This window comes from Carettochelys insculpta, chromosome 8 (genome assembly GCF_033958435.1).
Source record: "Carettochelys insculpta isolate YL-2023 chromosome 8, ASM3395843v1, whole genome shotgun sequence".
Classification (NCBI taxonomy): Eukaryota; Metazoa; Chordata; order Testudines; family Carettochelyidae; genus Carettochelys; species Carettochelys insculpta.
This window is the reverse complement of record NC_134144.1, coordinates 12072984-12095104: the sequence shown is the minus strand read 5'-3', so window position 1 is coordinate 12095104 and position 22121 is coordinate 12072984. Positions and strand designations below refer to the sequence as shown.

General features: G+C 40.9%; 1 protein-coding gene across 8 annotated transcripts in view; it reads right to left on the bottom strand.

Moving 5' to 3' along the window:
- RAPH1 (Ras association (RalGDS/AF-6) and pleckstrin homology domains 1) overlaps positions 1–22121 on the bottom strand; it is a 155133-nt gene that overhangs the window by 91249 nt on the left and 41763 nt on the right. The window contains exon 1 of one of the 8 annotated variants that reach the window (XM_075000704.1): positions 154–170. The exons of the other annotated variants lie outside the window; for them this stretch is intronic. The gene's annotated coding sequence lies outside the window, so the exon portion shown is untranslated. Of the gene's footprint in view, positions 1–153; positions 171–22121 lie in introns of those variants that run through there. 8 annotated transcript variants of the gene reach the window in all.

The window sequence follows — 22121 nt, the reverse complement described above, 5'->3', positions numbered from 1 at the left end:
TAGTGCAAGTTTGTGTATAAACAAGGCCCTGGAAGAGATCAGTTGTCAGAACTTCAGCGTGAGGCTGGGAAGGAGAGGAAGCAACGTTACTATCCTTCCTAAAACAAACAGGCTAGAGAGCCATGGACCAAGCTACACAAAGAAGGGACTGACCACTTGATCTTCTACAGGGAAACTACGGACCACCACCTCATCCTTGATCATCACTACCAGAGGCTCCATTTCTCCCCACCAAGCTGGGACAGACAGGTTTCTGCTGCATATGGTGTGGTGAGAGTCAGTAGCAATTGTTTTTACTTGCTGAATGATCCATCCATTTTCTTTACAGGTGAGTGAAGTCAGGGCTGAGTTGGTGTGGAAAGGTGCCAGTGTGTTGTGTCCACCCTTTTGGCTTTTCCTCAGAAGCTGCTGTTAGTTTCTCTGTCACTGTCCTCTACTGTGAAAAAGAGAGGAAAGGAAAGGCAGGAAAAAGGGGGGGTCACCTGAACCTAACCTGCCCACTAATCTTCTCTCAGAGCTCTCAGCACATTGACTGTGACTGCGGTGCTGGAGCAGCAGCTCAGCTGCGACCCCCTTTAGGCACCTGGGAAGAGATGTTGCCTTGATAAGCTCTAGAGGCAAGAGCCTCCCGCTTGCCTGCCTAGCGCTGAGATCCTGGATTCTCAAGCTAGAGAGCATGTCTAGTGCAGTCCTGCCGTTCTCCATACCCAGTAGCAGGTGCTGACACAGAGTGAGTTTTATTTAGGAGATGGTGACAACAGTAAGGCTAGGGCAGGATTATTCAGATTCTTTACTACACGCACCTATCACTTCTTTGTCCACACTCTCCACGCACAACAATAGGTCAAGAAGGGACAAACAGAAGACTTGACGGGACAAGACCATTTTCTCTCCCCTCTCTCCTCCCTCCCCTGCAAACCTACAAAGTAACATTACTCCTTTATAGGGAGGTAGAGATGAGGATTAGGAGACATGTGAGAGAAGATGCTAGAAAGAAGACATAGGTGATTACTATCAGAAATGAACCATCCTGCATACAGTACACCCTCAAGAAGCACAATTTCTATTTGCTCCTAACTCGGATTAACATGAGTTAAGTGCAAATCAAACCCCCGCCCACTCCCCAGCTCCCGCAGCTGGGAGAGCCTGGTGGGCACACAGCTGCTTGCAGCATGGTTTCTCCCAGCCGGGCTCCCCTACACTTGCCCCAGCTGCCCATTCCCCCGGCAGGGGAATTCCAGGAATCTCCCCAACCAATTTACATGAAATTCGATTTACATGAAGGTTGCCCAGGATGCAACTCCATGTAAACTGAGGGATTACTGTACTTACTTTTAGAGCTAATAAACAGCAATATTTTTGTAACTGCTGAAACTCTGTTTGGGGCAGCAGCAGTAAACTGTAAGAAGGTACAGGTTGACCCTCTCTAATATGGCACCCTTAGGACCCGGCTGGTGTAAAACAAAAGAATTTGCCAGACCAGGGGAAGTCAGTATTATCTAGCAGCATTATGAACATTTCCACTGCTTACTGGGCTCTTGGAAGATATTTAGGGGTAAGTTACAGCTAAATAACAGCCCAGAACACTGACAGCCAGAACTGGTGGCTGTAAACAAACTTTGTGGGACCCCAGTAAACGTGGCTGCACACATGATAAGTGATCATCCAGATAACTAAAATCATACTGGATGTACTCGTTTTACCATGTCTCCACAAGTTCTCATTTCACATACATATATCCTCCTTTCCTTCCCTTGCTTTTGAATTTGAAAGCTAAAATTGTCAAAATTTACCTTCATAAAAGTGGATCATTAAATCTTTGAGAAATTATACGATTGAGAAAATATGGCATTAGTTAGCCCTGGTATTGGGAAAAGTTCTAAAGCCTTTGTGTAAATTTAACTGAGATTTTATTCTTGCCTATTTTTGAGGGAGTCCTTCTTATAAACCTCACAGATGCTGGGGACTTCAGTGTGAAAGCAAGTCTTGACAAACAGGATGGTTAAAAACGCCAGAAAAGAACAAATCTATGACATTTTATTTCTTCTGAATTTTACTGCCAAAAATGTTTGTATCCCAGCTTTTGGAAGTGGAACAGCTGTGTTGTAGGGCTCCAGAGTCATTGCATCAAACCAACTTTGGACAAAAGTATAATAGACAACAGGGCTCTGGAGAATTTTATCAGCGAGTGCAACAGCAACAACAAAAATATCCATATCTGATGCACAATTCAGTGTTAATTCCAAGTTTCAGCATTAGATTGCCACAGGGCGCTCTTTAACCCTAAGGCAGCTAGGAATGGGAAAAATTACAGCGAGTTAAATTCTGCACGACATCATAACTAGTACTTGGATATTTCAGTGTAGACATTTTTTAAGTTCTTACACATCACCCCTCACGGGAATATGATCTACATACATATCAGTGATGTGCACTTCATGAAAAAGTTTAGAGGAGTTAAAAAGCAAGCTGTAATTAAAGAAGCCCTTTCCTAATTATTAAAATAAAGTTTGGTAGTTATAGACTACTATGGTCAATCCCTCATTACAAATAATTATTATTAGCAAAAGCGTAGCATTAAAATTTTTTTAAACATTTTATTGTGTTCAGAGTTATTCCATTGCTCTATATAAGTACTATCTTAAAACCTTTTTTACCTGATTTACCAAGAGATAGGGGAGGTAAACAACTCTATGCTGTGGCCAAACGTGACAAGAAATCATTGGAAAACATCAGATTATTCTATGCTTGCTGAACTCACATTCAGAGAAGAATGCCCTTCCCAAAACACTAATATCATCTGAATTTAGAGAATCGTTACTTATTTATAGCACCATCCAAGCCAAACTTAAGTTCCTTTCTAAAACACTTACGCCTGTGTTCATGAAGTTGATCACCAATGCAGTCATTTCCTTCAGCATAAACTGGACATTGGCAGGAAAACATGACTTACAGCTAAAACAGTAACAGTATAAATCTATGGAACAAGACATAGAATGTACTAGTTACTGTGAGTCATTTTTTTAAACAGAGGTTAAACACATCCTAATATGTCTTACATATAAAGGTTGTCTCTCAAGATTTTTGGGTGTTTCAGACACTCAGTCTCCATGAAAGACCCCAAAGTGAAAGAAGCATGTTTTCCTTCAATGCATTGGGTCAACTTATATTGAGGGCAAAGAGAAGCCACCTAATTAACAAAAATTAAGTCAGATTACATCAAGCAAAAGTTGGTAAAATGTGTTTTACTAGGACTCCTCCTCAATTAACAACAGAAATTTGGAAAGGATTTATCATGAATCCTGCACAGAGCTAGAATAAGAAAAAAAAAAGGAGGAAGGAAGTTCTTATTTATCCCCTTAGTCAAACAAAAACATTATGTCACTTTAACAGCTGTGTAATAAATTGGCAAGAGTCAGACCGAAGAGTTTTTCTACACTATATCCCAAAAGAGCAATTATTTTTGTTTCCTCAAAAATTTCTTTGGCAAGAAACCTCTTTAAGAAGTAAACCAGATGAATAAACTTCAGAATATATTCTAAAAGTAGAATGCACATTAGACATCACATTGAGTATTTTTGCTGCTGAGAGTAGTTCTACTAAGTTAATCACATTGTACAAGAAATGAATTGTGAGCCACCTGTGACATCAGAAAGGTAGTTGACACAAATTCAGATCTTGTTAAGAAAAACAGCCATCAAGAACTAATTGATCTATATTAACTTTTGTAGCTGAAATAAAGAAAATAGAGGCAAAACTAGATGTTTAAAATATACATCACAAGGGTCAGTTTAAAAGTCATATTTTAAGTTACTACTACTGGACCTTAAACCCTAAAGTGAATTTGTCTACTGATCAAATGTGATGATTCTAAGGTACATCATATTCATGCAAATTACATGTAAATACAACTTGTGACATGCTACTAGTTGCAATTTAATATTTACTTTGAATTCCTCTAGTGCATATTGTCTCAGTTGTAGTGGTGAGAAGTAAGTCTATGCCGTTGTAGACAAAAATGTCAGCATTAAGGCACTACTGTAGAAGATGTAACTTTTAGCATAATTTCTCAATTTTTTTCCTATTTACATGAAGTGGAAGGTGACCGATAATGCCCAGACATAAACCACAGATAATAAAGTACAGAAAGCATACCAAGATTGTCCACTGGCCATATTAGTTCGCTGGACCCATTCCATGCCTACAATCATCAGGTAGAGCCAAGCTTTCCAAGTTCTTCCTCCTCCTTTTACTACTCCCATGGACCTACTACGGTTTGCCTGTGAGAATCCAAGACAGACAGACCTAGTTGCCCCCTCTGACAAAGTTTGGCAGATTAACCTTTGAGAAGTGGTGTTCTTGTAGCTGAAAATTCCATATCAGATGGAATTCTTCTGCACATCTCCCTTACTTCCTACCACACCTTAACAACACGAAGAAAGCCACTCACTCATGTTGCACAAGTCAGTTTCTTAAAATGCAAAGCCTATCATTAAAACTCCTCCCCTGCACAATTTTTAGGTAATAAATTCCAGAGGTACAGTCTCTTGTGACAACATCCATCTTTCCAAGGTCAGCATTTTGCTCATCCCAGTATTGGGAGGATGGAGGAAAGTAATCCAAAACAGGGTCTCTCATGTCACTGATGGGTACACCAGCATCTCCCATCCACGATAATAGGCTGGGGAAGAATCACTTGGTCACTTTGCTTTATCTCTACAGGTATTTTTTCTTAATTTTTTAATATCTATTTTTAACTAATACCTCATTTTGTGCCTAAATTGCCTGACAATGTCCCTTAACTTTTTAAAAGTGAAACTACACTTAATAAAAGAAGCCACAGAAAATAATTTTGGAAAAGTTAGGCAAAAGTAAATATAAATAAAATTTAAAAGCAAGATATGTGTAGTATAAACCTTACCTGTAACCACTTCATAGTCCTTACAGCAAGTAGAAGTAACTTCCAAAGAGAATCTAGGTTTATTTTAAACGTATCCTAACTGAGGAAACAAAATTGCTTGGGGAGGGAAAATGGGGGGGAACCCTAACCAGTACTGGCTACCTTTCATTTCTCTATTTGATTTTAATTACCTCTGTTGAGTTGGATGCTCATATTGTGCAACGGATACAGCATCTCTTAACAAATCTTTTGACAGGTCAGTGCTGTGGCGAATCCAGTGCAAGAAGGGGTTTTTTGTTTTGTTTTTGTTTTTAAATGTTGGAAAAAGCTTCTCTTTTCTCCCGTGGAGCTCCTGAGCTTCAGGAAACTCTCCAGGTGAAGGAAATGCCATACAATTTAACTTTGCTGAGTGTCTGGGCTTCCTCTCATGCTGATGAAGTGATTCCCAGATGCATGTATATTATACTGTCCAGCACCTATTATCTGCAATTTTTAACTCACAAAAACCAAGAAGGAAATTATGGCAGGATCCTGTTCACTTCCATCACAACAGCTGGTCAAGCTAATTGTAATGATAGAGTGGATCAATGCTGTAGAATGGTTTTCCTAGATTAAATAAAACGCAGCACCCCTCTTGCAGTTATTCAGGCTCTGCCAAACCTCAAGAAAACAAATAAGCAGGTAAAATTACAAAGTAGAATCTACAATCTGAATCAATTTAATATTCAAAGTAAGTCAGAGCATACCACATAACTGTTCCATTGTACATTAAATAACTCTTACGTTCCTGTTTGCTGTGGTGTTGTAGCTGCATTGACCCACGGCTAAGAGAGACACAAGCGCGGGTGAGGTAATATCTTTTATTGTACCAATTCCTGTGTAAGCTTGAAATAATTTCTCTAACCAACGAAGTCTGTCTGATAAAAGATTCTCAGCCACGTTGTCTCTCTGGTATCCTTAGCACTTAGAATACCCTGCTAATAAAAGTAGCAAACATCCTGGAACCACGACATTAGAAACGCAGTTAGAGATGGGATGGATGTTTATTGATTTTATTGAACTTTAAGCATATATTCTTAGAGAGCACCTTTGATTTACAGATCCAATCTAGAAATCTATCTGAAGAGACTAGACTGGCAAGCACTGTTGCGTGACTAGATTTTGTCAGAGAGCATTTTATAGAGTAGGTGTTCATACATTTCAAACTGACAAAGATGACATGGCTGGTTCTCAGCATAATGAGGAAAACAAAAAGTCGTCCTGTGGCACCTTATAGACTAACAGATATTTTGAAGCATGAGCTTTTGTGGTCAAAGGCCTGCTTCATCAGCTTTGCCCATGAAAGCTTATGCTCCAAAATATCTGTTAGTCCATAAGGTGCCACAAGACTTCTTCTTGTTCTCGAAGCTACAGACTCACACGGCTACATCTCTGATAATGAGGAAAGTTATCTTGCCAGTCGGGCTATGTATAGAGTAGAGAATTTGTCGACAGAAGTTTTTCTTGAAGATCTCTTTCGACAAAACTTCTGTTGACAGATTGAGGCCAGACTGCCAGGTGGATAGCAAGAGTGATCCACTCTGTTGACAGAGCGGCTGGACAGTCCAGCCATTCAGTCGGCAAAACAGCCAACCGGAAGCACAGCAGACAGGGCTGCCTGGTGTCCTGGAAGCCCTTTCTGTTGACAGAAGGTCCCCTGGAATGTCCAGATCAGCTCTTTGTCAACAGATCTCTGTCGACAGCAGCATAATTCTTCATGGCAACTGGGGTACAGCTGTCAACAAAAGTGCTGCGTTCTGGCGACTCACTGTTGACAGAATACCCATGGGAATGTGGATGCTCCACAGGTTTTGTTGGCAAAATGGGCATTTTGCCAACAAAACCCTCTAGTCTAGACATAGCCTTAGAGTGAGACGGCCGGGGAGGGACAGACGTGAAAGAAGTGGGGAGAGCAGCACTCCTGGATTTCAGACTTTTTTTTTTTTAAAGGGGAAAATGTGCTTGTTATAACCCATGATTTTCTTCCCTGCATCACAGGCTGGGCTTCTGAATTTCCATAACTGAGTTCCTATACCTGAGAAGAAGAGTGGATAGCTGGGATTACCTATTTGGCACTTAAGGCTGAAAGGACTCTAGTCCACTCAAGAATGGATACTGAAGTAGGGTCCAAGTGACCACAGACCCTTAAGAAAACACTTCACACTGTGTTTATAAACTTAAGACTTCAGCAAAATATTCACTGAGCTCAATACCTAGAAAGTCCAGTTTCAGCAAAATAAAATAAAGTCTTAAAGAAAATATGGCCTTTAACAGAAGTCAGGTGAATTGAGAAGGAAAACATTTTCCCCGCACCAGCCTACAATAGTACGATCATTAAATCAGGCCAAAAGAAAAACAACCCTAAACACACCATTTAGCAGTACAAAGCTAAAAACCTCTACCAGCACCCAGGGAGGTTTCTAATAAGCAAAATATATCAAACAGCAAATGAAAAGGAACTCATAATGTCAATATTAGCATTAAGTTGATGAGACATCAAAAACTGATTTCACATGCTGTTCTGTACAAGAATTAATAAGCAAAAATTAAACTAATGCTCAGTACATATTTAATAGTTCCCAGTTTCTAATTTACACTATTAAAATTTTCCTTCTGTACATCGTGCTTTTCCATATATCCTCTGTGATAACCTTTTAAAACATTGAGATGACTAATTCTAAGCACTTCATTATTGGCCTGGCAACTTGTCATATGTAGCACCCACTTAAGCGTTAAAGGATGCCAGCAATTTCCTCTATAACCATTAACTGAAACATGTCATCTCAACTCTTTCCATTTAAAATACAACCTCAGAAAACATTCTCTCCTTAAGTTATCTACAGATCACAGTGGACATGCCAAGCTGTCTGAGCCCAAGTAGATAGGAGCCAACACAATCAGTATTAATGAAAAAAGTTAGACGCCTCAAAATCTAAGTTGAGATCCTACATCTCTGCAAATTGAACTCAAACGAATGTAATTCTCTTTTTTGAACGGCAGTGACAGCATATCAGTGTTAAGAGAGCAAAATCACATAAAAAACCTCAATCAACTACATACAGCATTGTCAAATCCAAGGCATGCTATAAAATGCACAGGTATGCAATGCAATGTGTCACTTGCATTTTAAAGACAGTTGTAGCTTTATTATTTAACGAAGTTAGCAGCAAAATCCAAAGGGTTGTGTTGCTGGGGCCTAGGTTTGTTGTTTTGTTTCGTCAAAACGGCTGCTGAAGAGAGCCAGCTGGGTGTCATTTCCCTCTGTCCCTGAATTCCTGCCATCCAGAGGCTACTTGTGTTATCATATCTACATATTTTTGCAAAAACAGAGGAAACAGTTCCATTTTTTTTTTTTTTGCATCCTCCAGTTGCTCTTTATAGTCGTGGGTTTTTGTTCTGTGGGAATTTTCTACAATAAGAGAAGTGCTGCTCTTTCAATGGAAATACCCAAACTCTGACATTCCATTGTAAGGCTTATTTTTTGCATTCTTTCCCATCGTAGGTCACCAAAGAAGCAGCATAAGGAGTAATTAACGGGCGAAGCTTTGGAAAGATTTCTCACCCCTGATTTTATAGCAACACCAAGTAGAGCAAAGATTCCCAACCTATGGGTCGGGACCCGAACATGCATTGTAATTAGCTTTTCTAAGGATTGCTGGCTGGGCTCTTCAGGAGCCTTTACAGCCACTTGACTCCTCCTCAGCTCCCAGCCCCTGCCCCACAGTGCTGAAATGGAACTCAACTGAATTGGTTTAACAGCTGGCAGGAGGGATCCTGCCCTGAAACCAATTAAACTGAGTCCCATTTAAGCCTGCAGGGCAGGGAACTCCCCTGCTGCAGGTGGGGGAAGGGAGTAGGAGGGCAGGGGGAAGCCAGGCAGAGAAGGAGGCAGCCCAACAAAGGAGCGGGAGGGGGGTCAGCAGCGGCAGCTTGGAACTCCCCTGTGAGGTAAGTGGGGGAGCCAGGGTGGCTAAGACAGGTTTAAGCCTGTGGGGGGGCGGGGCGGGGCAGAGGAGGCTGAGAGCCAGTCAGGGCTCCGCACCCTAGTCGGATCCCATCATGCTGCTGGGGGGTCCCCTTTGAGCAGATTTGTATTAACATGTACATGAAATTGCAATATTACAAAAAAGTGACAGTACCTTAAGTAAAAGGCTAATGTAACTTTAATAGCTACTGAATAGTGGTAAGCTTAATGAATGCTTGAGGATAAGGCACTTGGGTTACGTCTGCACTATGAGATAAATCGGATTTTTGATAAATTTGATCTTTTAACCTCGTTCTTATGAATTTGAATTGAAATGTCCACAAACCTTCATGAAATCTGACCTATTGTTTTTTCATGATGAGTTTCCGCATCCCCATTACCCAATGGTTCTGTTAGCTGCGCATCCGTTGCGGACGTTAGATTAGTGGCGGGTAGCTGTGCCTTCAGCCCTCCCCCAAAGCTGCCCGGGTTCCCTGTGCCGCATGTCCTCTATGGATGTTGGCATAGTGGCAGGCAGCTGTGCTATCAACCTTGTCCACTCCCGCCCGGTTCTGTCAGCCACATGTCTGGACCTCTATATTTGCAGGCCTGGGCACTGCAGAATTCAAATTCAAATTCAAATTCAATCAAAAATGCGCAGGCTTCCTGAGACCTTCCTCCTGCGTGCCTGGATAGAGAGCAGTGGAGAAGGAAGCGACCACACATGGAAGGTCACCATGTAGCTTTGTGGGACAAACACAGGACACTTCTGGAGGCTAATAAATTCAAAATAAAGACATGGAGCTTCCACACTAGCTTTTACTCAGAATCTGAAATTGATGCTATACCCATCTGGTAGTATCAACATTTTGTTATCAGTATAAGGGCTCACTAATTCGAGCTAATGGTATTTACACTGAAGACAGTGACATTTTAATATCAAGCTAATTCCTTTAAATTTGATTTTATGTAGTGTAGATGCAGCCTAACATGCCATAATGAAAACCAAAGCTATCAAGAACCGCTTCACAAAAGCTTCCAGTCATTACAACAAATCTGTAGAGATGACTGGCTAAGCTCATGTATTCACATTGGTTTAAAGATAAGCAGTACTGTCGCACCTTAAAGACTCATTTAGTAGGTCAGGAGCTTTTGTGGGTAAGACTCACTTCTTGAGATCTTTTTCCGCAGGTGTCACCCATGAAAGCTCACGACTCAATAAATTTGTTAGTCTTTAAGGTGTTAAAGGACTGCTGCCTACTTGTGAAGCTACAGACTAACACAGCTACACATCTGAAAATATCTGTTTAATGAGTCATCCGGGGTATAGATTTTTCACATCTGAAAGTCAGTTACACTGACCAAATTTCCTCATGTAGATCTGGCCCACAAATGTATTTTCAAAATCTGGTTTAATATTTACAGTTTGCAAATCTGCAGCTGACCTCATTACCAAACCTGTTATCTCCCAGCTGCTCCTTAAGAGTAACAGGCAGTAAAACGGTGAAGGATTGCCAGCCAAGTAATTAAGTGCACACACTTCACAACAAGGAAGAGAGAACTTATTTCCGGCAGTACTCCATTATCAGATAGCCTTCCACTTCTTACAGACAGTGTCTTCACAGGAATAACACTTTCAGTCTAAATGGAAATATACAACCCAAACTTCTAAAGCTACTGGTGCTTTAAAACAGAAGCTGATCAGATCCTTAACTGCTTCATGCCGCATGAGAGATTCTCTCAACAGATAAGAATCCACAGGGAGTCTAGAACTGACACAGATAGCCATTTGGGCTACCTCAACCTCCTGCCTCCACATGGGGAATGCTCTGAGCAGGGGAACAGCAGGGAGGATACAGATTTGTACCTTGTCCACACCTGGTATTGCACTCCCTGTGTTACTACTGCAGCCAACGCAGAGCTTAGAGCAGCTTTTACAATGCTCTGAATTACGTCAGGGCTTATTCACTCCTCCAGAGAGCTTGCAATCAATGAGAAGCAAGGTTGCTTGGATCCCCTTTTCTCTGCACTCTCCCAAGCTGCCCAGTGGAGGATCTGGCTAAAAAGTTTATAGATATTTAACACTGAAAAACATTTGCAATTTTCCATGGGCCATCTGCCACTCTGTATGTAACTCATCTTCATTATTTATGACTCTTGTGGCTTATATTTCAAAAGCAGGTCACTTTTCTAAATAGGCCTATAATGTCATACTTCATTTTCTCTTTAGAAGGGAGGAAAAAAATATTTGACTATTTAACACACTATTTCAATTGAGTCTCAAAATGTGCATACTGAGATACCTGGGTTCTATCTTGTCAATAAGTAAACGTGGGATCTGAAAGTTATGCTCATCTCTCCTTGGAGTCGCCTGGACAGACAATAATGAAGATCCTTCATGTCCATTATGTCCTTTTGCATGCCCTATTGCATGCAATTTATTTGTTTTACCTATACAAACTTATTGACACAGGTTTAACGGAAAACAGATTTTACTCTGTAAATCAAATTAAGTAAATAATTTTTCTGATGCACAGACAGACATAGAATCCATTTAAAATGTTAGCTCAGTACTAAAAATGGGAGGAGGTAGTAGTAGTATTTTGTCACTGGAGCAGTCAGGTGAGACCTTGAATACACAGAGGAGTCATATTGGTGTCACGAGGATTGATTTTTAATAGCAGATTTTAGGGGTACAATTTAAGCTAAAAGCATTACAAAAATATCAAGATCAGAAATACTGAATACATCCTAAATGATACTTAGTATGAGGACTAAAGATCTGCAAGTATCACCTTCAAGACAATATTTTACCCACCTTTGAAATAAAGTAAATTGAGAAACTGCAGAGTAAATAGACAAAATGCAGTAATGAACGTGACAATATAACAATGTGATTGAAATGTACCCTGGAATCATTTACCTAGTCCAACATTTACTGTTTCCTGAAGTATTGCTTTGAAGCTACCTTCATTTCCTCCTTTTAACAAAACAAAACAAAACAAAAAAGCAGCCATGTAGCACTTTAAAGACTAACAAAATAATAACAGTGCTATATATTTGTTAGTTTTTAAAGTGCTACATGACTGCTTTTTTGTTTTGGTAGAATACAGACTAACATGGCTATCTCTCCGTCACTATTCCTCCTTTTAAGTGCTGTTCCGTATTTCAAAACATTATAAATACACTACTACTACAATGTATTTATAATGTTTTGAAATACGGAACAGCACTTAAAAGGAAGAATAGTGACGGAGAGATAGCCGTGTTAGTCTGTATACTACCAAAACATTTATAAATACACTACCTCCTCTACAAGGTCATCAACTGATTACACAATGCAAAGATGTGGATAAAAATTTAGCTCTACACATAGCAAGTCTGCCTTCCAAAATGAGTTTGACTCAATTGGTTTCATGTAGATTATTTCCTTAGTAATCTACAAGAAGTAAACCCAGCACTTAAAGGTATGAATACTAAACATTGTTTGTTAAACAGCAATTGAACAAGCATCTGCTGAGCTTGCGATTTATCTGACCAAAACTAGAAAGAGACAATGTGACAAGGTTTATTTTTATTGGACCAGTCTCTGTTAATGAGAGACAAGCTTTTGAGCCATACTATGCTGCATACAAAACCTAGGACGACCATCGTTATATCAGGGTGAGGAACTCGCAGCCTGCTGTCCAGATCCAGCCTGCAGCTTGCCTAGATCTGGCTTCAGAAGCTCAGGACTCCACTCTACAGCCTCCAGCCCGCTGAAGGGCAGAGGGCATGGAGCCCTGAGCTCTGAGGGCTGGAGCCAGGCAAGCCTGGGCTGGATCTGGCCCATGCATTCCGCCTGTCGGGGGAAGAAGTCTCTCTCGGCTCCATGCACCGCTTCTGCTCCCTTTCCCTCTGCCCCAGCTGGAGGAACCGCAGTGCCAAGAAGCAGTACCTGGAGAGGCTTTTCCTCCACCAACACTCTGATTGGCTGACATGGGGGTTCAGTGTGGAAGGGGAATTGTGGCCAATCAAAGCAACTGAGGGAGAGGCATCTGGGAGCGGGGGGCAGTGGAGGGGAGAGCTGACATCCATCTCCAGCAACCCAGTTGCTTCTGCACCCCTCTCCCACCAAGAGCCCCAGCCCCAGTCCACTCCCGCACCCTCCAATCCACCACCCAGACCTACCTCCCCAAACCTCCTTTCCTGGCAGCCCCCTTCCACACTGAACCCTCATTTTTGGCCCCATCCCAGAGCCTAAGTGGAGTCCTAGAAAATCTACTAGCCCTGGCTCCCCTAGGCGCTCTGGGGCTGGTGCACAAAGGGAATGAGAGGTCTTTTGTTTGTTTTTCAGTTGTTTTCAGCGAGGCACTGTTGGGGGGGTTGTTGTTGTTTTTCTTATGGCTCAGAAGCCCCAAATCCAAAGAAGATTCCCCACTCCGGATCTATGTACAGTTTAAAGCTCAATTCTTCCCTGGATATCGATTTAAAACGGCACTGCCTTAATGCACAACTGACTGAATACACGTGACAAAACCTTCTTCTCGTCATGTTTTAGAAACAAATAATACATCTGTAATTTATCAAGTTACAAAAAACAAATAATCGGTCAAGATCAAGGCGTCATGGGAATTCATAATAAAATGACTATTCAATTTCAATACTTAACAAGCAAAATGTAAAAACTACACACAAAGTTATGCTGCATTTAAGACTCCCTTTTTACTGGGACATACACACACATACATTCTCTCTAACTCTCTCTCACACCAACCCCACTTTAGGTAGTTAGACTGCTCATTAACACATTACAAGTTCTATAAGGCAATAAAATATTATCAAGCTACAGGAACTAATCTGAACATTTGCTGTTAGCACTTTCTCTCACAACATTAAATGCTGCCCGTTTTTTAAGTCTTAAAATTGGAAGAAAATGAAGAAAAAATGTACTGATATCCAGCATATTCTAATTATACTTGAAATAATCCAGAGTCAATCAAGAGTCCTATTTTTAAGTATCTGATAATTACGCTTTCCTAACATTGCTTGAATCTTGCTAAAATACTTTATGGACAGGAAAAACATTGCAACCCATTTTAGAAGCAAACACGCAGCTGCTGAAGTTGTCAACAGTCTACGCCTTTTCCAAGTCCTATGGCATGTCACAACACAGTGAAAGCATGCTCATTTGTAAAACCAAATATTTAAATCTACACTGGAGGGCTAAGGAATGCAGTCAGCATAGGGTCAGCTGCAGCTTTTAACTTTTTCTTTGGAACACAACTGGTTCCTTATCCTGAGCTTCAACTCACTCCAAAGTTTTCAAAATTAAGATTTAGGCAGCTTTAGCTGGAAAAAACAGAATAGATTTAGGTAAGAAGCCAAACTAAATGTTAAAGTATTTTATCTACTTGAAACACATTTAAATCTGATTCATGCACAACTTCTTTTAGCACTTCCAGTTTCAAAATTCCTTCAGGCTTTCAGGGGTGTGAAACAGGTGAGCTGCAACATGAAACAAACCACACAGCATAAGAGAGAAAGGTATATATGATAAATTCTGATTCTCTGAAGATATGATTCCTGAAGGACTTGCACTTTTGCTTCTTAACTTAAAATCAGACCTCAAAGTAATTTTGATCCCAGATGACAGTAAAAGCAGGGTACATTTTAAGTTAGGCCCCATGCTAGCCATCAGAACCACATCTTGGAGGATATAAATGCTACCATCCAAATCTTTCAATGAGTTTCTTCAGTTGCATGGGAGGTGGAACTTCTAACATAGGTCTATTTTAAGTGATTGATTATGAAAAAATGCCCTCAATGGGAAAAGGTCTGGTTCACCTTCTTGTTTCAGGTGAAAGAAGTCTCAAAAAGAAAATTTACTCATTTGCTAATGGTCCAGAAAACTGGTATCAAAAGAAACACAAGTTGACAACCAACTTTAAACTTGTTAGTCCATGCCAAACTACCCTTTGACATCAAGCACAAGAAGCATGGTCTCCTAGAGATGGGCATATAAGTGGGAAAAAGATGTTACCCAGTGTGTCACAAAGGTGGAACTCCAACATTACTTTAGAGAAGAATCTCTGATGAAACCACAGCACCATTTATCCTTGCAAAATCTGATATAACATGCATAATAAGCCGTGAAGCTCTATGAATGATAAAGTCTCTCTTTAGGAAAAGCCAGCTTTTCCTATAAGAAACTCACAAGAATCGAACAATTTAAAAAGAGCTTTTATCAGTTTTGTCAGGATAGAGGGTGGGTGTGGAATAATGAAGAGTTTTGGGTTTGCCCAATATGAACCTAACCTACAGGGAGCCAGCATCTGATGAAGTGAGTCTTTGCTCATGAAAGCTCATGCTCAAAACTTTTCTGTTAGTCTGTAAGGTGCCACAGGCCCCTTCGTTGCTGTTACAGGGAGCCATGTAGCCTACATTTAGCTCAGTCATGAAGGACCAAGGTACTTACCAAATACACCTGAGTATTAGATTCTAAATGTTGAAAAACAAAGTTGAACAGTTGCTGTGCAAAGTAAGTGGATCCACTTTGGCCCTGTATGTACTGTACTGCATATCTGTCTGGGTCCCCAAGATCACTGACTTTTGCTTGTATTTTTGGTAAAAAAGGAACTAGTGGAAGGGTGTAGAGACTCCTCCTTCCTCAGTGGAAGGAAGGCATCAGTCACTAATGCAAACTTTCCACAGTGTCATGAGGGGAAAATTGATTTCTTGTACATATGACTGGCAAACCACACTGATATCTTCCACAATGGAAGAAGTAACAGATAGTAAGCCGTGCTAGTCTATACACTATCAAAACAAAAAGCAGTCAAGTAGCACTTTAAAGACTAGCGAAATAGTTTATTAGGTGAGCTTTCGTGGGACAGACCCACTTCTTCAGACCATAGCCAGACCAGAACAGACTCAATATTTAAGACACAGAGAACCAAAAACAGTAAGCAAGGACGACAAATCAGAAAAAGATAATCAAGGTGAGCAAATCAGAGAGTGGAGGGGTGGGGGGGAAGATCAAGAATTAGATTGAGTCAAGTATGCAGACGAGCCCCTATAGTGACTCAGAAAGTTCCCCTCACGATTTAAACCATGTGTTAATGTGCCGAATTTGAATATAAATGTCAGTTCGTCCACTTCTCTTTCTAAAACGGAGCGATAATTTCTCTTCAGTAACACACATACCTTGAGGTCATTGACAGAATGCCCCGTTCCATTAAAATGTTGACTAACTGGTTTGTGGATCTGGACTGTTTTGATGTCTGTTTTGTGCCCATTGACCCTTTGTTGAAGGGAGTTAGAAGTCTGTCCAATATACAAAGCATCTGGGCATTGTTGGCACATGATGGCATATACGATGTTAGTAGAGGAGCATGAGAAAGTGCCCGTGATTCTGTGAGTAACCTGGTTAGGTCCAGTGATGGTATTTCCAGAGAAGATATGTGGACAAAGCTAGCAGCGGGCGTTGTTGCAGGGAAAGGTTCCAGGACTGGTGTTCCTGGGGTATAGACTGTAGCTGTTAGTAAGGATCCTCATGAGGTTGGGAGGATATACATACGTATCTCATAGAACTGGAAGAGACCACAAAAGGTCATCGAGTGCAGCCCCTGCCCTCAGTAGGACCAAGCACCAAACCCAACAGTTTTTTTTTTAAATCTATTTGCTCCAGACCCCTAAATGGCCTCCTCAAGGATTGTACTCACAACCCTGGGTTTACAAGTCTGAGCTATGGGTGTGCTCATGACAATCTATTATTGATCAGCTTAGTCCCTCTGTGATATATTTTCTTTTCCCAGGTAAATGGAAACTAGCAATGGAACAGATTCCAATCTCACACCTGCAGGCCTTCCCAAGTCAGGTGCGCCTCCTTGCACATTTATGTGGAATGTGGTAGCCTTAATTTTTGAAATTTCAGCTTTCTGAAAACCTTATTATGTATACGTACATGCCCACATTGAGCATATTTTTTGGCAACTGCTATTCTTTGAAAGACAGAGTTCCCCGGCTTCCTATTCTCATTTAGACGCATCCACAATCACTACGGTTGAGTAGGAATCATTCCTAATGGTAACTTTTCCTGGACTGCCACTAAGCTACCCCTTCTCTGATCCAGAATGACAATTCTTTACAGCAACTTGATTAATCATTTGTAAGACTCTAAGATACATAAAAAAGTATATGTGACAATTTAAATATCCATTGATAATGAAGTGACATGTCCACATAAACAAAATAAAGTAGTTTTTCATTAAATTGGGGCTTTGGGGCAGAAAGTGAACAACTAAAGTTCACGTGAAAATATTTTCAATGCCATTAATCAAAAATAGTTTGTATAATGTTAGCTAAACTATTATTGCATAAAAATGTCACAACGAAATGCTAGTTATAGTATATTACTACACCATCAAGAATACTTGAAGTCAGAAAATATCCCAACGTTGATGACCATTCAAAAAAGCCTGATATTATCTTCGAAAGATCCAGGATAAATCCCCATAAACCATATAGAAAGACTGACATGACATATATAACTCCTTGAAGATATACTATCTAATGAACTAATCTATACATGGCAAGTCTGAAAGTTAATTAAGAAAAAAACAGGAACAAAGATGAAGATAAATCTAAGCACTTAAAATATATTTACAGGTGAATAAAAATCGATTACTTTTAAAAAGTTAAACATCAGATTTTTTTTTTTTTTAAATTAATTGAATACTAAATTTCTCATTTAAAAACAACAGTTACAACCACTGCTTTTTATCCTAGAAAAATAGGTGCCACAACTCAAGTCTGATGATTCGTCATGGGGGGTTAGGGTGTTCAATTTTAATGCCCCGGTATCTGCACTGCTGCAGGACTGGCAGGGGCTCATGCCCCGGTCCCAGTGCTGCTGCGGAACCGGCAGTGAAAATTTTTCGAGTGTTCTAATGGAAAAAAGGTGCCAGAACTCCATTCCAGTGCATTCCACTAGAAAAAAAAAGCCCTGGCTACAATTAAATCTCATCACAAACATGCCACATTTGCACTTTGTCTCATAAAAATTAATGAATACCTCTAGTCTACCCAACCTAACTACCAACTCTTACTTCTTGAAAGTTCTGGCTTTCGATTTCTGTTTCTCAGCAGACTAAAAAGGAACACGTGCAAAGAAGACACAAGCTGGATAGAATGGTTTTTGTTCTGTGCTTATGGGGTGGTGCACCTTGGTGAAGCATGGCATAGGAATTATTTAGGACATTGTCTTAAAGACAGAAAGACAATATAAAGGTAAGAACAGAGGCAGCATAGACGGAACAGTGGAGTGTACTGGAAGGAAAACGGGAAGACATTCAACACATGAACAGCTGCCTCTATTCCCTCACTCTTTTGCAACAGAAAAGCTGTTATGGGCATAAGGGAGACCCTGTTTGGGAATATTCTGAAGAAATTAATTCCCTGGGTAAGAAAGGAAAAAGTATCAAAACTCAGCTTTTCCAATGGAACTCCATTCTATACTTTTTTCCCCTCACAAAACTGAAGTGCCAGAAAGTTCAATGGACTTACTCCAAAATTAAGTGCACTCTAAGCCCAGTCAGTCTTAACTTTTTAGGCAACTTGATTTAAAACATTTTTGGTGATTTAAATCATTATTTTAATCATTCCACCCTTATATATTTCTTAATAAAGAGACCTCAGGGGTGAACCACTTGCTGACAAATCTGAAAGTACAGAATATAAACTAGGATGTCTTATTTGCTCTGTATTGGACTTTGAACCTCAGAAAGAACATAAGTCACTCCTAGAAATACTCAGAACTAAGATATCATTAACTAACATTGGCAAATATAAAGAAGTGATAAGTTACTTTTACACTCAATTTTTAATCTACCATTTCCAAGGATACTTTTTAGACCATGCATTGACTTGTAATATTAGTTGCTCCTACACAATTACAATGGATTGGTAGTTTTCTGCACGCTGCAGGTATGCCACATTTTATTCTTATAGCTCCATTCTTATAAGATTAAAAATGTACTTTGCATACATAAGTCCAGTATCACAATAACTGGAGTTTTATCTCTGCTGTATTTGACTTGGCAGAATTCAATTTTTAAAACAATGTTGATGGATAATATGAATGTTTATTTTAACCTCTATTTTCAATTTTTATCCATTTAAATTCTCAGAATTCCAGGAAATTATGAAGGGTCAGAATTATTCAGTGAGAACAACAATTATTCAATGACAACTTTGACATACAGAAAGTGAAACTTTATAACAGTTAACACACAAATTGTCAACATCACTTGACCAAATACACAAAGTACATACCTCTAAATCTAACGCCAGGTTCTTAAACAGCAATTTTCTCATGTTGCCTACTTGCAAATTTTGATCATGCCAAGGGAAATACTTTTTTTATTGGTCTGTGTGTGACATTATGGTATGCTGACATTTGCTTGTAAAAATCTTTCCAACCTGAAACGTTATCAATTGTTGTTTAAATAGCACAAACAAATTCAGCTACCACGTTCCATATCAACAGGTAAACAGTTATATGGGTTCTCTGGCTCATCTAAGAAGTTCACTCATCTTCACACTCTTTCACACCAACCTCTCTGTCAGCAACTGCAAGGGAATGGGAGATGAAAATGTTCTTTATAGCCACACCTTTCCTTAGGCTGTCTACAGTACAGTACAAAGTCCATTTTAAGGCACCTAGCTCAATTTTACAACGTGACTGTCTTCACTCCAAATACCGTTAGGTCGGTTTTAAGGGGCACTAAGGTTGACTTTCTTGCACCGACCCTCCGAAGTGACGTAACACCAAGTTAGAATTTAGAAGGTCAAATTAATGTGCATGTGGAAACAGCGTTACTTTAAATCTATTTTACTGGTCTTCAGGAGTGTCCCACAAGTATCCCACAATGCCCCACAGGTGTCCATTCTGGCCCCTTTCAGCTCTGTTGCTCTGCAGCTGTGCAGAAAACAAGCAACAGGAAGCCCAGAAATTTGAATTCATTTTCTTTCTGACCAGTGTGGATAGCACACCTCAGGAGCCATCCATCGCATCTAGCCATCGCGTCAAGTCACCTAACCATCATGACTACTCAGGGTTCTTCTCAGGATTTGAGTTTTCAGGGTTTGATTGCAAGAGAGCTCCAGCGTGGAGCCATAGTGAGATCCTGATCTCATTTCTGTGTGGGGTGAACAATCAGTTATGAGCAGACTACGAGTCAGCAAGCGACATGTGGAGACTTGGAATTTTGCAGAGCTTGATCGTGAAAGAGTACTCCCAGGACTCTCAAAATGAGCTCAGGCAGAACTATCACAAAGTGAGAGAAACCAACTGGCAATCTGGTTCATCTCCCAAGATGCATCAGTACTATGAGCAGGTGGACTCCACTCTTGGCCCCAACCTACCAGGACGCCGGTGGGAGCAGAGAGTGGGAGCAAGAGGCTGATGAAGAGGAGGATGCTGACATTCAGCAGGCATGAGAGGAAGGTGATCCTGGCAGTCTGGAGCTCTTCACACTTGACCTTGAGCAAGTCCCCTCCTCCTCAACATCTGAAGCTCCGATGTCCAGCAATGGTGCAGAGTGAGTATTTTTTTGAACGCTGCAAGCAGGTTGTGGCTGGACTGAGGTATAGGTTTGCTTCTCTGAAGCACATTTTTTAAACTGCTATGAGCAGGTTGCAGCTCAGGCACGGTGGATCTAGGTCCCTTAGAACAGCTTGTTAATATTTCTGGGGATGTTGCGCTTAACCTTTATGGAGATTTCCATAAAGGTCTCAGCCAGATACTCTTATTTTTCTCATGAGGCTTTTGGGGAGGCCTGACTTATTGCAGCTTCCACAGTAGGACACCCTGCCACGCTAGGCAACCAGTAAGTAATCTGGTATCATGGTGCCACACAGCATTCTGGCAAATTTTCCAACTCTGTGCTCCACCAGTATGAGCAGATTTTCTTTTTTCACTCTGTTATTCTTAGGAGGCTGACGTTTCTTTTTGCAACCCAAAAGTAGCATAGGAATTTTGACTAGTTTTTCTCACTGCTCCTTGGGCATTTAAATTTTTAAGGAACACACTGCTGCACCATGTGGCTGGGGGGCTCTCCTGGCCTGCTCTCCTCCCACCACGCTGCTGGCTTGTCCCCTGCATAGGAGAGATGAGGAGCTACCGAGAAACATTTCTCTATGCTTTACAGTTTACAGGGCTGACCTCCCCACCCAGTCTGCCATGCAGCCAGTGGGATCAACCCCTTCCTCCTGCCACACAGCTGCCAGGCTCTGTGGACCCTGCTTCCGCACACTGGCATGTCCAATGTGGGCTTGCCCTGCTTTAAATGGCTTTTTCCCTGCAGAGGCTTGATGAGGAACGGCCAAGAAACATTTTTTCTGTGCTTTACAGTTTACAGGGATAACTTCCCACAGCCCGTGTGGCTGTCTGGCTGTGCCATCCGTAAGCCTGCAAGATCCTACCATGTCCACAATGAAATGGTCTGGATAACTAATAGCTTCTGTTCTGCATAGATTGATTCATTATCACCCTCAAGAATCCAAGAGGGGCCATGGAAAACAAAAGTTGCCATAATTGTCAAACAAAGACCCATTCATTCAATGGGTAAATACTTTGTGTCATATTTAAAAATTGTACCTAAATTTTTACCCTCACTGTTCTTCAACAGACATTTTTGCAACCTGTTGCTATAATGAGGCGAAAATAGAGATTCAAACAAGACATCATCCTGCAGCAACTTGAAAATGCTGACAGGGAGCGAGCCAGAGCTGCTGCTAACCAGTAGTGGACACAACAGTAGCAGCAAACCATGCTGCAGTGCAGGAACGAGGACTCAGCAGAGTTCCTGATGGCTGCAGGGGAGCAAACTGAGCTCCAGTGTTCCATAATGGAGCTGCAGTGGGATGCCTACCACAGGACTCATTACGCAGCCTCCACACCCTGTTCCCTGGCCTCTCCTCAACATGGCTTGATCCCTCCATTGTCAGGGTCCCCAAATATGTGTGTGGGAGAAGAGAAGGACAGTCTCTTGATTCATGCCCAAGACTTCTCCACACTGTAAAAGGCTCACGTTCCACCATACGATGCCAGGATTCCCCTTTTTTTCTTTAATCCTACGTACCTCTTTGCCCCCCACCTCCCGTAAATTACAAACAATGGGATTTTTTTGTGAAAACGACAGTGCTGTTTAGTGGTGGACATGGGGTGGAGTGCAG